The sequence below is a fragment of the Protopterus annectens genome, chromosome 10.part0, assembly GCF_019279795.1.
Source record: "Protopterus annectens isolate FY-2018-M chromosome 10.part0, PAN1.0, whole genome shotgun sequence".
Lineage (NCBI taxonomy): Eukaryota > Metazoa > Chordata > Ceratodontiformes > Protopteridae > Protopterus > Protopterus annectens.
The window spans coordinates 1,499,862,260-1,499,877,580 of NC_056744.1; the positions used below are offsets into that span (position 1 = coordinate 1,499,862,260).

At 40.8% G+C, this 15,321-nt stretch overlaps 1 protein-coding gene across 5 annotated transcripts in view; it reads right to left on the reverse strand.

Annotated features, from left to right (window-relative positions):
* The window catches only part of LOC122813687 (zinc-binding protein A33-like), a 187,589-nt gene that overhangs the window by 114,582 nt on the left and 57,686 nt on the right, over positions 1-15,321 (reverse strand). The window lies entirely within an intron of this gene.

The window sequence follows — 15,321 nt, forward strand, 5'->3', positions numbered from 1 at the left end:
TGCTGAATCCCCATTAGTGTGCATTAGCCTGCACCAGTACTTCATGAATATCTTAGCTAGCATACTCGAATCAATCATTAGCAGACCGGAGTTTTGCTGTGGCGACCCCTAACCAGGAAAAGCCGAAAGACACAAACAAACAGTATACGGTGCCAGCATATAATTTCACCAAGTAAGGTGTTTTTTCACAATAGATCAGAAAACCTCAAAAATCATCCATTGTGATAGAATGTACAGAGTGAGTGTTGTATTTCAGAGGTTGGTATTACAGAGGCCAGGATTTATAATCAACCTGCATTGTCTGCAGGCTATCACTGCATGGGAAGTGGACATGTGAAGGTAAATTCTGATTCACCACATATAAAAGGTAGCACCTAACACTAACAAGTGGAGCAGTAGGAGGGAAGGAAGCTAAGAGTGGAGGGTTAGGTAAATGATGACATAGTGAGATTCAACTTAAGGCAAACAAATCTAATAAATTGCACTTGTATATCAAACACTGGTTGGCCTTTGTCTTGTAGTTTCAATTACAGTCATGCCAGAACTAGGGACTGCTTCCAGATTTGAGCTTTATTTAGTCTATTTATTACTACATTTTTTCCATAAACAGTGTTACTGGTAAATTTCTGCAAAGTTTTGTGCATTAAAGGACCACTAGGGGATTTCTCCCTGGGCCTCCACTGCAAACAGGTTCCCTCTGACCCAGTCAGACCATCCCTGTAAACAAATGTCAAATAGGATCATAAGATCATAGGTGTTTACTAGGCTATCAACCTGGAAGTCATTTCAAACTTAGCCATTTCATCTCAATATAATACCATAGATATGCTAGTCATTACTCAGGGCTGTGTTTAGTAATGACTGTCCATGTTCAGAAGGGCTGCAGGTGCTATCCCCAATAAGAATTTATGGTGCCCCATCCACTCATCCAGGTTTCACTTGAACAGTGTCATAGAGGTGTTCTGCTTCACATGAATTGTTAGCCTATTATTGAAAAGATGTGGGAGTCACTGGGAGGCAAATCTGTCCCTCCAGCATGTTCTGTTTAAGTCACAAGCCATATTTATTTCCCTGGAATGGGTAACTCTAGTCCTGTCTGATTTATGGTTATGTAGCAAGTTCATTAGGTTTGGGTCTGAGATTGCTCTGTAAGCCAGGCATAAGTCTTCCCTAAGAAATCTATACACTATAGAGTACAGTGATAGGGACTTTAGTTGGTATGTGTAAGGCATGTGCTGGAGTCCCTTGATCTTCTTTGTTAGAAACCTCTGAGGTCTTTCCAATTGGTGCAAGTGCTTTCAACGATATATGCCAAATAGGGTGTTATACTCAATTATGGGGTTATAACTTCCTTTGCTCTTGAGGTGATGCCTTTACTAATCAAGTCTGCTATGTAGAAAGCCTTCCTTACTACAGCAGACACATGATGGTTAAAGTTAAGGTTGCAGTCAACTTGTGATCCCGGATCCCTTACCACTTTGTGGGTACCTAGGATATTGTTGTTGGTAGTGTGGAGGGACATTGTTTTTGCTGAGGGGAATGATGATGCATTTCTTTGCATTCAGTTTGAGACCATGACTAAGACACCAGTTGCTGGTCTGTGTAAGACCCTCCTGGAGTATACTGATATAATTTGGGGATTCAATAATTACACCCAGTTTGCAGTTGTCTGCAAACTTGGTCAGCTGTAATCCCTTAGTTTTGACCTGAACTTCTGAGAAGTATATACCAAACTGTAGGTGGACCAGCAATGACCCCTTGGCACCCCACTGGTGACAGGTCTGCTGGCTGATGTGGAGTCACCCACTTTGATAGCGTGTGTCTGGTTTGTGAGCCAGTTGGCAACCCATCTTACAACAAAGGAGGTTTGCATTCAGTTTCCTAAGTATATCGGTAACGTCTGAGTATGGGATTGTGTCAAAAGCCTTTGCCAAGCTGAGGTATGTTGTGTGCATAGATTTTCTATCATCAATGTGCCTGGTGACATTTTTGAAGAAATACACCAGGTTTTACAGGCAGGATCTGCCCTTGATTAAGCTGAATTGGGTTGGATCCAGGGTTTGCAGGTCACCTTTGTCTTTATTTATGAGGTCCACAATGATATGTTCCATGACCTTACAGATGAGGCTGGTCAGGCTTATGGGTCTCTAATTCCCCAGGTTTATTTCCTTTGAGGAGGGGGATAACTGCTGCTGTCTCCATTTCACAGGAACAAAGCCTGTGGTTAGGCTATGATTGAAAAGGGTACTTAGTGGTGAAGCTGGTTCATGTTTTAGCTTGTTTAGAAGACAGCCTGGAATGCCATCTGGTCCCATAGCAGCTGTGTTCTTTGCCTTGGCAAGGCTTTAATGACCTGCTCTTCAGATATGCAGGGTGGGGGGGAGTTTGGGGGAAGGATTGTGATAAATTTGGAGGGGATAAGGGAGTGAAATTTTCACCAAATCTATCTGCTAGTAGGTTTGCCATCTCTGTGGGGTCAGTGTGTGAGATTCCATTAGTCACTAGTTCTGCACATGCTTAGGTCCTACGTTTTAGGCTATGTACGTAGCTGTAAAAGGCTTTATGATTATCCTTGGCTGTGCTTTCTAAGTTTCTCTCTAAAATCACTTAGAGGGTTTGACAAATTGTCTTACTTGCCTGTTGAGGCTGAGAAGGGTGCTTTTTTATTGTTGAGGCTTTGCCTTTGTTGTCCTGGACAGCATTTTTTTGCATTTATTATAAAGTTTGTTGATGCTGGATGTCTACCACATCTACAAGTTTCAAGTTTTTACTTGGAGCTCTGACCTTGATTCTTTCTGGTACAGCAGAGTCTATACACTTATGCAAGTGATTGTAGAGGGCTTTAGTGTAAGCTTTAGTACAGTTACCACTTCCAGCTGGGGCTGGGTCTTTGAATGCATTTGTACCTTCTCTAGGAGAGTATAGTTTGCCTTGGTGAAGTTTTTTAGTCTGATTTCTCCCTTTGTGAGTTCTGGTGTTATTGTCAGCTTGGAGGTGACTGATTTGTGGTCAGATTTAACTAATGAGGGTCCGACAGTTGTGGCAGTGCATCTGTTTGACATGTTAGTGAGGACCAGATCTAGTATGTTTGTTCCTCTTGTTGGGGTATGAACAAAGTGTTCCAAAGCATTTGAGTTAACAAAGTCAAGGAACTTTTGCACTAGCAAGTTAGGGTTAGTATAGGTTTCCCAGTTGATGGTGGGATAAATGAAATCCCCCATAACCAGGTGTTCATGAATATTTGTATTGACTCCAGTTTGGTCACGTAGGCCTCATGCATGTCATGACCCATGGAGAGGGATCTATAACTGGCAATGACTTGAATGGGGGTCTTACCCATAGTAACTTGAACTTGGTGTAACACCATAGAGTGTCCAGTCTGGAAGTGAATTCATCTCTACTATAGAGGGAAATACTGCCTCCTTCAGTTCTCACACACTTGTTTTGTGGTCTGAAGGTGTGGAAGGCATTGTAGTCTTGAAAGGTCGGGGTAGTCTCTGAGGCCTTCAACCAGGTTTCTGTGACTGCACAGACATCTACATGTTCCAGTGATAGAAGTTCTTCCAGGATGTGCAGTTTTTGCTTTAAGCTCCTAACATTTAGCAGCATGACCCTTATTTTGTTATGATTGGCAAATTTCATGCTGGTAAGTTTGATTTCAAGACCTTGCCTAAAAACACTATGGGGGAGGCAAGAGCCTTAGCCAGCAGCTGAAAGCTTAGTGGTGTCATGTGCAAACTGTCTCTGGCAAAGCAGCGAGCTTTGTCAACCATGGCTTCCCAGGCTGACAGAAACGGAATCCCCTTTGAATAACACCAAAAACTAAGCCAATTATTGAAATCCATCATTTTTTGTTTATATTACGTCATCAGTCTAGGTGAGGGTAGTATACTGCTCAAGGCTAGAGACATACCTGCCTTATCAGAGAGCTGAGTCATATCCCTCTTCGTATAGTCCAGTGAGGTAAGTCTCAGGTCGTTCACTCCAACATAAACTATGACAGAGTCATAGTGGTACTTGTTTCTGAGACCTGAATGCATGGATGATCTGATGAATCCTGGCACTGGACAGGGAGCTGACCGTGACTTTTCCTAGCCCAACCTGATGAGTGGGACATCTGTGTGTCTCACTATGGAGTCTCCAATGAATAAATAAATAAATAAAATAACAATGATGAAAAAACATATTTTTTTTATGTTGCCATGATTTACTGCACCTCCCAAAGCTGCCTGCAGCAAAATAAGTATTCATTCCTAATTTTATTTTATTTGTTTTATCCTTTTCTGTCCTCATGGGGGCAGACATTGTGATTTCTTTGGAAAGCTAAGTCTGTCCCACAATGCACAGATTTTGAGAATAAGTAGTCCTTCCATTTGTTGTCAGACTAGACTTCCATTCACTTAGAATGGAACACCTGAAAAAACTGCAGCTCATGTGTTATTGACTGCTATGCACTGAGTTTTACAAATGTTGTTCCTACTGATGTACTAAGCTTGCAAAAGTGTCAACAAATTACTGAGATAAAAAAGACTTTTCACAAAGAGCAGTTTTGCAAGTTTCAGTTCCTGGCTAAGTTACTCCTCCCATCTCCCCTCCTTCAATGGGCTTGAGTCTCACATTTCTAGCTTGCCTAGATTCAAATAATTAGTCAACTTTGCATGATAACAGACAAACAAATCATAGCCTGGTGTACCACTAAAACTGTTCCCTCATATGTATCTTCACTTCTGAGTAACATTTCCCAGGAATTATTTCTAAAATAAGCACACATCAATCCAGAGTTTAGGCCAATCTATCCATTTCTTAAAATGTGCACTGTTAATGTAAACTATTTTATTTGAATGGTATGCTGGCTTCTCACATAGTTATCTTTGCATACTTATTCTGTTATAGCATAACCTGAATTATGGTGTTAAATGCCACGTTTTAAATAACAATGAAACAGTTATCAGTTTCCTTTTAACAATGACCCTCCCCAATCCTCTGATGTGACCCAGTAATTTCTGTTACTGTAGCTTTATGTAGTTTGTCTTAGTTCTATACTTGTAGCATATCTCTCATCCTCTTAGCAACAGACTCAAGGAGAAAGCTTCCAAATTGGATACTTTTGAAAATAGCTATACTACTGATGTAGTAAGCTCACAGGATAAGACTACATTTATTAGCATTCATCTTCTGAAGAAAAAAAAGTTTTCTTTAATTGCAGTGAAAGTCATTATTTGTTCATGCGAATCTAGCACCTTTATGAAAAAGCTTTATTGATTGCATTATTTAAGAGAAAAATTAAAAGCAAAAATTAGTGACACTTGTGGGGTATGCTGCTAAGCGATCCAACACTCCTACTCATCTGTTCTCCATTGGAACTACACCAAATCAGACAGAGATGTACATACTTCATGACACACACATGTATTGAAACAGTACCAGCATCTGTAGCAGTGATATTATATTCCAAACAGGGAACTCCAACATTGTACTGACAAACATGGTGCATTGTTTATGTCTCGGTCAAGCAATAATGAAATCAATAGGGACTACACTGATCACAATTTTACTCTTAATCTCTCCATTTCACAATGCATAACATACATTCACACCTTACTTACAGAGGCACACCTCCACTCCCTATAAACACACAGCTACCCACAGCCACACAACATACCAGTCAACTTTGAGACTTTTCCCCACATCTCTGTAAAATATTGCTGTAATAGCTTTGGCAGACAAAAACAATTTATTTATTTATTTGTTTTACATTTGTTAACCGGGGGTGTCTGACTGAGCCGAAAAGGCCCTTTATCAGCAGAGGCCCAGGGAGAAAAGCTCCACAAGGAAAAATTACAGACACATTTAGTTATTTAGACATGATCAATATACACACAAATTACAAGAGACATGTTTATACAGTGGTATGCGGCACATAAACAGTTACAGTGGAGAGAACAAACAAAAAAATATTAATTTTAAAAATAAAGGTAATTAATAGATTTGTGGTGTACAGCTGAAATTTGGAACATAGGTAGAATACATACATAGTACACAGGTACAGTACATACATTGTAAATTAGCCAGAGTTTGTGAGTAAGACTGAAAACTATTATCAAGTGCTCTAGATTTAGTATGTATATGTTATCCACTTTTAAAACAATTGATGGATGTCAGCTCAGGACTCCCATCAATATCTACTGGAGCCAGTCCACTGCACTTACGCAAGTATCCCCCTCAGCAAGACAGCAAGCATGTGTCTGTACAAATTTGTCCCATAGTTCTTTTATACCACACACACACACACACACACACACACACACACACACACACACACACACACACACACACACACACACACTAGGGTTGCCACCTTTTAAGCGGGCCAAAGTGAGACATGGGGGTGTTGCCAATATGACACTAGCCACACCCTCTATCATGACATCACCACAGGAGCGGTGAAGGAGATGCTGTTATGAGTACGACAGATGGCTGCTGGAGTGGCTAGCTAGCTGGCTGACTGGCTGCTGGAGTGGCTCATTGGCTGGCTGCTGGAGTAGCTAGCTGGCTGGCTGCTGAAGTGGCTAGATGGCTGGCTGGCTGCTGGCTTGGCTAGCTGGTTGGTGGGAGTAGTAGCTGGATGGATGAATGACTGGATAGATGGCTTGATGAATGGATGGCTGCATGAATGAATGCCTGGCTGAATGGATGGCTGGCTACATGAATGGATGGCTGGCTGCATGAATGGATGGATGGCTGAATGAATGGCTGGCTGCATGAATGGATGGTTGGCTGCATGAATAGATGGCTGGCTGGATGGCTGGATGGATGGCTGGCTGGCTGGATGGATGGATGGATGGATGGATGGATGGATGGATGGATGGATGGATGAATGGATGGCTGACTGGCTGGATGAATGGATGGCTGGCTGGCTGGATGAATGGATGGCTGGCAGGCTGGATGGCTGGCTGGCTGGCTGGATGAATGGATGGATTGCTGGCTCATTAGGAAAAAAAAACAAATCTCGGTCATTTTTTTAGCGGTTGCAGAAGCGCTTAAACAAAGTGCTCCTACAGCCATGATCTTTGCAGGGCTCTTCCTGACCCAATCCCCACCCCTTTTGATAAATTGCAGCCAATTGCTGCATGAGTTAAAGCACCCAGACCTAACAGGCAGCAGCTTTGCCTGCAGGTCCAGGTTGGTGACATCATTGAATTGCCATGGAAAAGCCAGAAGTAGTTGCAGCTTTTCCACGGCAATTCAGTGCGATTGAAAAGAGTGACATTTCAAGTCCCACTACTTTGCACAATGGGCAATGGGATGAGGCAGCTCAACCCGTGAGTTTCCCACTGACAACAGGATAGGTGGCAACCTTAACACACACACACACACACACACACACACACACACACACACACACACACACACACACACACACATACATACACATACACACATACATACACACAAACAACAACAAAAAACAATACATGGTTAATGTGGGCAAATCTGTTTGTTGAGTGTCAATACATGCAGTGCTATTTTCAGCACTTGTCTGTCCACAGCTGCAAATCCTGCTGTCCATTTCACTCCAACTAGCAGGCACACAAAATAAAGGTGAAAGAGTAATATTAAAAGGTACTCCTGAATTTTTGCCATTGTCCCCATTATTGTTGATGTGGTATGGAATTCCTCAACAAAAGAAGTTGAGAGGTATGAACACAGTGTTAGTAAATATTACGCTTTAATTGCTGCAGTGTGGATGGTGACTGTACTGGAGACATTATTTTGCTACTTTACTCGCACTCAAAATCAAAATGAAAGTGTTGGCAATGATTACATTTGCATTGTGTTTTGCATCAGTGACATGAAAAAGTAAGTCATCATTTATCTGTTGTAAAATAACCCCTTTACTTTTTCAGTCATATCCAACAATGGGAGTTCTGCTAGTAATGTTCCCACTAGAAAGTGCAGCTCTGATGTTGTTGTTAATCTGTCATGCCTTTAGAATAGTTTTGTTAGATCTTTTTTTCTTTTTATTGTATATATATATATATATATATATATATATATATATGTGGGTGTGGTGGTGGTGCGGGGAGTTGATGCATTTTGCTATTTAATCTGCTGGTTAGGATAACTGAAGTAAAGCCAGATGATATTGTGCTGCAAGTCATCATTACATTCAACTACAAATACTGTTTGGCTTTCATTCTTTTAGCAGCAGATTGGTATCACAAAACCAGAAAATCAAAACAGAATGGCATTTCCTGAAAGTACAAGAACTTTACTGAGCTTCCTTTTAATTAAAGACATTTATATATATTAATTGCTCAATGTTGCTTTTCTATTTACTACTGTTAAACCAAGAGAAATGGCTTATCAGTATTCATTGTACAGTAAGTCTTCATTAAAAACCATTAAGTTCCTGCTTCTTTAAATAAATGTATGGGAGCAATGTGTATTGAAATAATGTATTTAATAATGAATTCAAGAATAACTTAATACTAATAAGCAGCAGAGCAAATACATTTCTTAAAAAATGCATTTATTAAATAGCATCTGATTATAGTAACATAAAATGCTTAACTTAGTTGTAGATTATTTATATTGTTAAACATTACTGATAAGTACTCACTGTATATTTTAGTTGTAGATTATTTTGTTACACATTACTGATAATCTACAACTAAAATATACAGTGATTACTTATCAGTAATGTGTAAAAACATAAATAATCTACAACTAAAATATACAATGAGTACTTATCAGTAATGTGTAACAACATAATCTACAACTAAAATATACAGTGAGTACTTATCACTAATGTGTAACAACATAATCTACAACTAAAATATACAGTGAGTACTTATCAGTAATGTGTAGCAACATAAATAATCTACAACTAAAATATACAGTGAGTGCTTATCACTAATGTGTAGCAACATAAATAATCTACCCCCCGGATTCATGAAGCTCGGCACAAGGCCGGTGTAAGGCCTGCACCAGCCGTGCGGCATATAAATGGTGTAGTAGCGCCATATGCATATTAATGAAGGTGCGCTGCTACCACGTCCACGTGCATAGGACACGTGCGCGAGTGCATGGGGCGTTACTAATCTGCGCCCGGAGGCGTGTCAATGTCGGCTGGCGATGAGCAACCTAAACTGCTGAATATTATAGCCTGCCTGCAATAGTAATCGCACCTATCAGTGTCCATGGATAATGAAACGTATGCAAAGCATGCAAGACAGTTCCCGGCCACACAAAATGGAGAACCAAACAGAAATGCACGCAACATAATATGAGTTTCCGTCCATGGAACAAATGATATTTAAAATCGTGTGTCCGTAATGTACTGCACTGTCAGAAGTTATACCCAGTGGAAGTGAAGCGCATCATGTCAGCGCTCCGTCAATACACACGTCTAGCCCCATGGGTATGGTCACCAGCAGTCCCACAGTGGTAGTGATAGTACACAGCAGGGCAGTTGTGGCTATATAACAACCGTAAAGAAACCTGACAGTCCAAATTGTATACCAAACACACACAAACATATGTCTATTAAAATGTGCTATACACATGAACAGGAATGTAACCGTCACATACACATAGGATGCCATATGCGGAACCGGGATATCCAAAAGCAGAACCCATGCATGCAAATGCAATATGCAACAACCTCTGTACAGCACATAACCCGCACCCATGTCCGAATGTCCACCAAATCCTGCTACTAGCCTTGCGCATCCGTACAACTACACATAGCGAGTATTCCCCATATGTAGTAGGAAGTATCATCCTAGGCTGTGTCAGGATTGCAAATATGTATCCCACGTTTGTAAACATCCCATCACAGGTACGTAAATCCAAATGCCCGCGCGTTAATGTTCCGTCAAAATGTGTGTACATCCCGCATGTGATAAGTAACCTGTTGAAACCTCAGAGTTGTTTACACGCCACGGTGTCCATTACTGTACACATCTGGACAAAACATGTATGTGTAGTCACGGTACTGTTCATTTTCCACACAGACATGCAAAACATACCACAGGGATGGAACAGCTGTCCACCATGCAGGTCACCCCACTAGGGTTGCCACCTGTTCAGATGGCCAGGTGGGACATCCCTAGAAATGTGAGAATCTGCAGGATAAAACATACCCCCGGCCAGTGCAAAGGACAGAATTACACGTGTATGCCAAGATAAAAGCTTATTCCATAGCATTTGAATAGCTTATGCTATCCCAAATAATAGTTATGTGTACCAGATACAAAATACCTGTATCATGCAACTAGTAAAGAAAATAAGAAATATATTACTGTCTTAAAATCACAGGACAGTTGCCATGTCTTAGGTGTCGTCGCAGGACACAACTGTCCAAAGTGGGACCTCCCCTCGCAAAGAGGAACAAGTGATAACCCAACTCCCCACTGAATTATCGACAGTATATATTCAACTCAATCACATACCGACACCACCTCCCAACCTATTACAGGAACAAAACCTGGACAAAGCCTAAAAGGATGGGTGGACAAATAGGGACAGATGTAATTACTGCTCTCACAAAATTCGAAAGTTCACTGAATAATAGTATGTACATAAGCATGAAATGTTGTGAAGGATGTGGGGTAGTCCCTAGTATTACAGAGGTCCGTACATTTATACTGTAACAAAGCGTCACATATGTTGACTGTACTACTGCATACCCGTAGTTAATTCATAGTTAAGTCATGTGCAAAATAACCCTCGTAAGAATGAATACAGGAAGTAGTCAAATGTGAATGGGAACACCACTCACCGTGGATTATGTATTGTAACCATCCCCACCCATATTATGTATTGCCAACATCATAAGCTGCTGACAGGTGCCCAAACACCTGTGTCTGTAAACACAGATAGAATGTTTAAAATGGACAAACCCTGTCCATGTGCTTTGTCTGACATTTGAATGCAGTCAGGGCATTTCCGTTCACCAGGCAGACAAGCCTAAACCCAGATCACCTCATGAACACCCTGACAATTAAAGACCTGTATGTGTCAGGACTATAAGCCTTTGGGTTCTGAATATCCCTGCAGTGATTAAATATGCAGCTTGGGTCCAGAGCAGTAGGAATAGGAATGTGTAACATGTAATTGCCGCATTTTTCCCAGCAGGAGAATGGATGCCTGTGACGTAAGTGAAGCGGGGAGGCATATGTTAATGTAGCTATGTACTATGGGTATGCATACAAATGAGTCAGAACACCAAACGTATAGTGGTTACAGCATCCGGCCAACGTGAATGCAGTCCCGGTTCACCTATGACTACAGCACATATAATGTTAAAGTGTAATGAATGCGTCTGTGCTGTACAGACATATAAATATGTAAAGGTGAACGTGCATTTTGCATATGTCCGTTAACCGGATTAGAGATATTTTACTGGTACTGTCAAAAGTAATAAAGCCCACATAAGCACAAAGACTTAGTAAACATATGTAACCCACAATAAGGATATGCATGTGCGCCTGCGTGTAACCCACAATAAGGAAATGCAAGTGCGCTTCGGTGTAATCCGCTCACAGCATAGCCAATGAATGCTGGTTTCTACATCGTAATGTCTATATATGGATATATACATTTGTGCATAGATATATATATATCCACAGACTTAAACTAAATAAATATATGAAATAAAGAATGTACAGAGATATAAATATATATATATATATATATATATATATATATATATATACATATATATATATATATATATATATATATATATATATATATCTATATATACACTCAAACACATACAACATCAATTGATATATACCTAACAAACATATAAAACAAATGTCCTCAGATATAACACATGTACATAAATAGGTTACACCATAGCTAGTATGGATACACATAACAGACATGCAATTAAGGTAAATACACTGCTGCTTCCAAAACTACTGGCCGGAAAGTATCAGTGTGCCAGATCTGCAAGTTCTACTCTTTAAACATGGATATAGGTGTCCTTTGCAGGACTCCAAAAATAGTGAATTTATAAATGCACAGCCCTGTAATGATTACCGCAAAGAAGTGTCATCCGCAACTACAATATAGCTGTACATGCAACATTAGCTTGTGCAAGTGTAATAACACATGGGTTGACAGAATGTAAGACAACTCTACAAACAGTAGTCCACCATGTTATTCTCAGACACACTGCAACACTGTAGTATAGTAAGAGAAGTGCAACTGTAAAAGTTTAACTGAGACAAGATAATGTTAGGGGCTGCCATTGCTATTACACATCAACATATGCATCATGTGGAGGGTTGTGCCAATGTGAATGCTGCTCAGCATCACACAGTGAGTAGATGGAGAGGAGTGTGCAGGCACCGGGTAAACTACCAGGGGCTACATGAGCTGGAGATAGTAGAGTGCTATAGAGTGGACAGAGACCTCCTGCAGAAGATTGTGGATCTGTGCAGGCCATGTCTCACACACAGACCCAACAGAGGGAAACCTATCCCAGTGGAAACCAAGGTATGTGTTGCCCTAAGGATACCAGCAACAGGTACCTTCCAGAGATCAACTGGTGATATGACGTGGATTCTACAAACATCAGCATCCAGGGTACTGCACCAGGTCATGAATGCCATGTCAGCACATGTCAGTGATGATGTATATATCCCCAATTCCTGTAAGGTATTGGGCAGCAATATGTGTCGTTTCCACACAATAGTGGAATACCCTAAGTACTGTGTGCAATACATTGCATGCACATATGCATCAAAGCAGCAGCCAGTGAGTGTGGCAGGGCCTACATCATCCACAAGGGCTTCACCTCCATGAAGTGACGGTTTGTGTGTGATGGCCAGCCTGTAATAATGAATGTGTGTGCTGGATGCCCTGGAAGCTGCAATGCGTACGATATGTGGCATCTGACGCAGCTGTACAAAACATTTGGCAATGGGGACAACTCTCATGGTCATCTAGTGGGGGATGCCGGATGTGCAGTTCAACTGTGGCTGATGACACACATCAGAAATGCACACACACATGAACAGGAATGCCATAATGAGGCACACGCACATACAGAAACCTTACTCTAGCATGTGTATGTGTCGCCAAGTCACAGTTCTGGTGCCTGGACACATCTGGTGGAGCATTACCGCACTTGTCAACAACATGTATCAGAACTGTCTGTGGCCTAGGTCATCTGTGACACACACACACACGGCAGTTTATATACATAGTGTGAGTGACTGTTCGTATGTGTAATACTGCAGAATAGTTCAAACACAGCAAAGTATGTCAATAATGGACATTCATCATAGTTGTACAACCACCTTGGAGGATATGTATGCAGAACTCTCATTGCATATGTGATACAGTGATGTACTTCCACAATACCATTGTAAATGCAAATATCAAATGACAAATGACATAGCACATATCTATATGTACACATTGTTACCCATTATACATATTGGGGTGTAATACCTATGTGTTACTGTTAGTATGTGTAGAAATATAAATGTGGATAACTGACTCTGTTTAGCCTTATAGGTGTACAGCATGGGTTGATAACACGCATCTGTCTGTATGATACCTTTGTGTAGACTAACTGTGTCATGTGCAGAATGCATTCTAGGCCACAGTATGAATTCCCAGATGTGGACAGGAATATCCATATTGTCTTTGCTTGTAACTAACATGGATACATGTCAAACAGTAATGGTCCCAGCAATGTGTGGCGGTCAATACCAGTGTGAACTGGTATAGTATAGTGCATGTAGGATCCACATGCTGCTGTGTGTCCTACATGTGTGGGACTGTTGTGAAGATATCATATAACAATTGGTAATTCAGACTGTTGAGGTCGTGTCAACTACCATAATGCAAAACTATGACAGATAGTAACAGTATCACCCAAAGCACCGTGTAAAACCATAGCAATCACACATGTGTAGACAAGTACAACAATATGTGTAGTATAATGCATACTGGCCACCAACAGAAAGTATGACGTGTTAACAGTGTGAAATACAGGGCATGTCACCATTCCAATGTGTCCACTATACATGTAGATGCAGACAGTGCACCCTCACCATGTTCACATATAGATACATGTGAAACTGTACTACACACATCTCACATGTACTACACACTGTGTAACACATGCTGCCAATACTACACACATCAGTCAAATGGCACATGGATGGATAATACATCTTCAGAATTAACAGTGCTGTACACAATACTACATTGATGATCATAGCTGGAATTTATCATGCCTGCTTACATACACCTAGAAGGTAATCACACTTTGTGTTAACAACATTGTAACATTATTACAGTGCTATGAAGCCACCCTGTGTATCAGCACCATGTTAGTCCGTAACTGCATCAATGTTACACATTACAAGAGGTGGCACAGGTGTCATCATATGCACAGGGAATGTAGTTTCATTTCTAGAGCCTGTCAGTGAACCAGCCAATCAACATGTATGCATTTCAGTGTGTGTGTGAGGGACAACACGTTTTGCATGGCCCAATGTTGATGCAATGTGTGTGTGTGTGTGTGTTATGTGTTATCCCTAGCTGTTTGTTTTATGTGTGTCTCTGCTTGTACACTGTTTCAGCATGTGTCAGCCATATACTGGAGGTTGTGGGACAGTCACAGACTGTAATTCCTGCCAGGTTGCAATACAGATCGCCATTCCTGCTGCCAAGTGGACACCTCTCCATGCATTCAACCATAGTCCAGTCCTGCACCTGGTAATATATACTAATACCTTATACCATGGGATCTGTAACACAACCTGTGGATAAACGGGTGTCAGTAATGTTAACCTGATTTGCATAGCATTGCCATGTAATACATAGGTATATGAGCCATAGTCATCCTCCAATGTAATAACCACTGCTGACTGCTGCTGAGATGTGCACATGACCGGGTTAAAGGTGCTGTACTATCATTGTTTTCAATGTCCCTGGTAATACCCAGCAACAAAATAACTGGTCACTACACAACTATAACCCAGGATCACTACAGCACACAGTATGTGCACAATCACAGAGCCATAGCACATTCAGATACATCCAAGGTGAACATGTACAGACAATGCAGCACATTCAAAAGTGCTAATATCCACATGCATATTGGCTAAAGAAATATATATATATATATATATATATATATATATATATATATATATAAATATACACACACACACACACACACACACACACACACACACACACACACACACGGAAGGGCCTGGAGTTGAACATACACCTACCTACTCTAACACACTACAGCATTACGCATCTACAGAAAACGCCCCC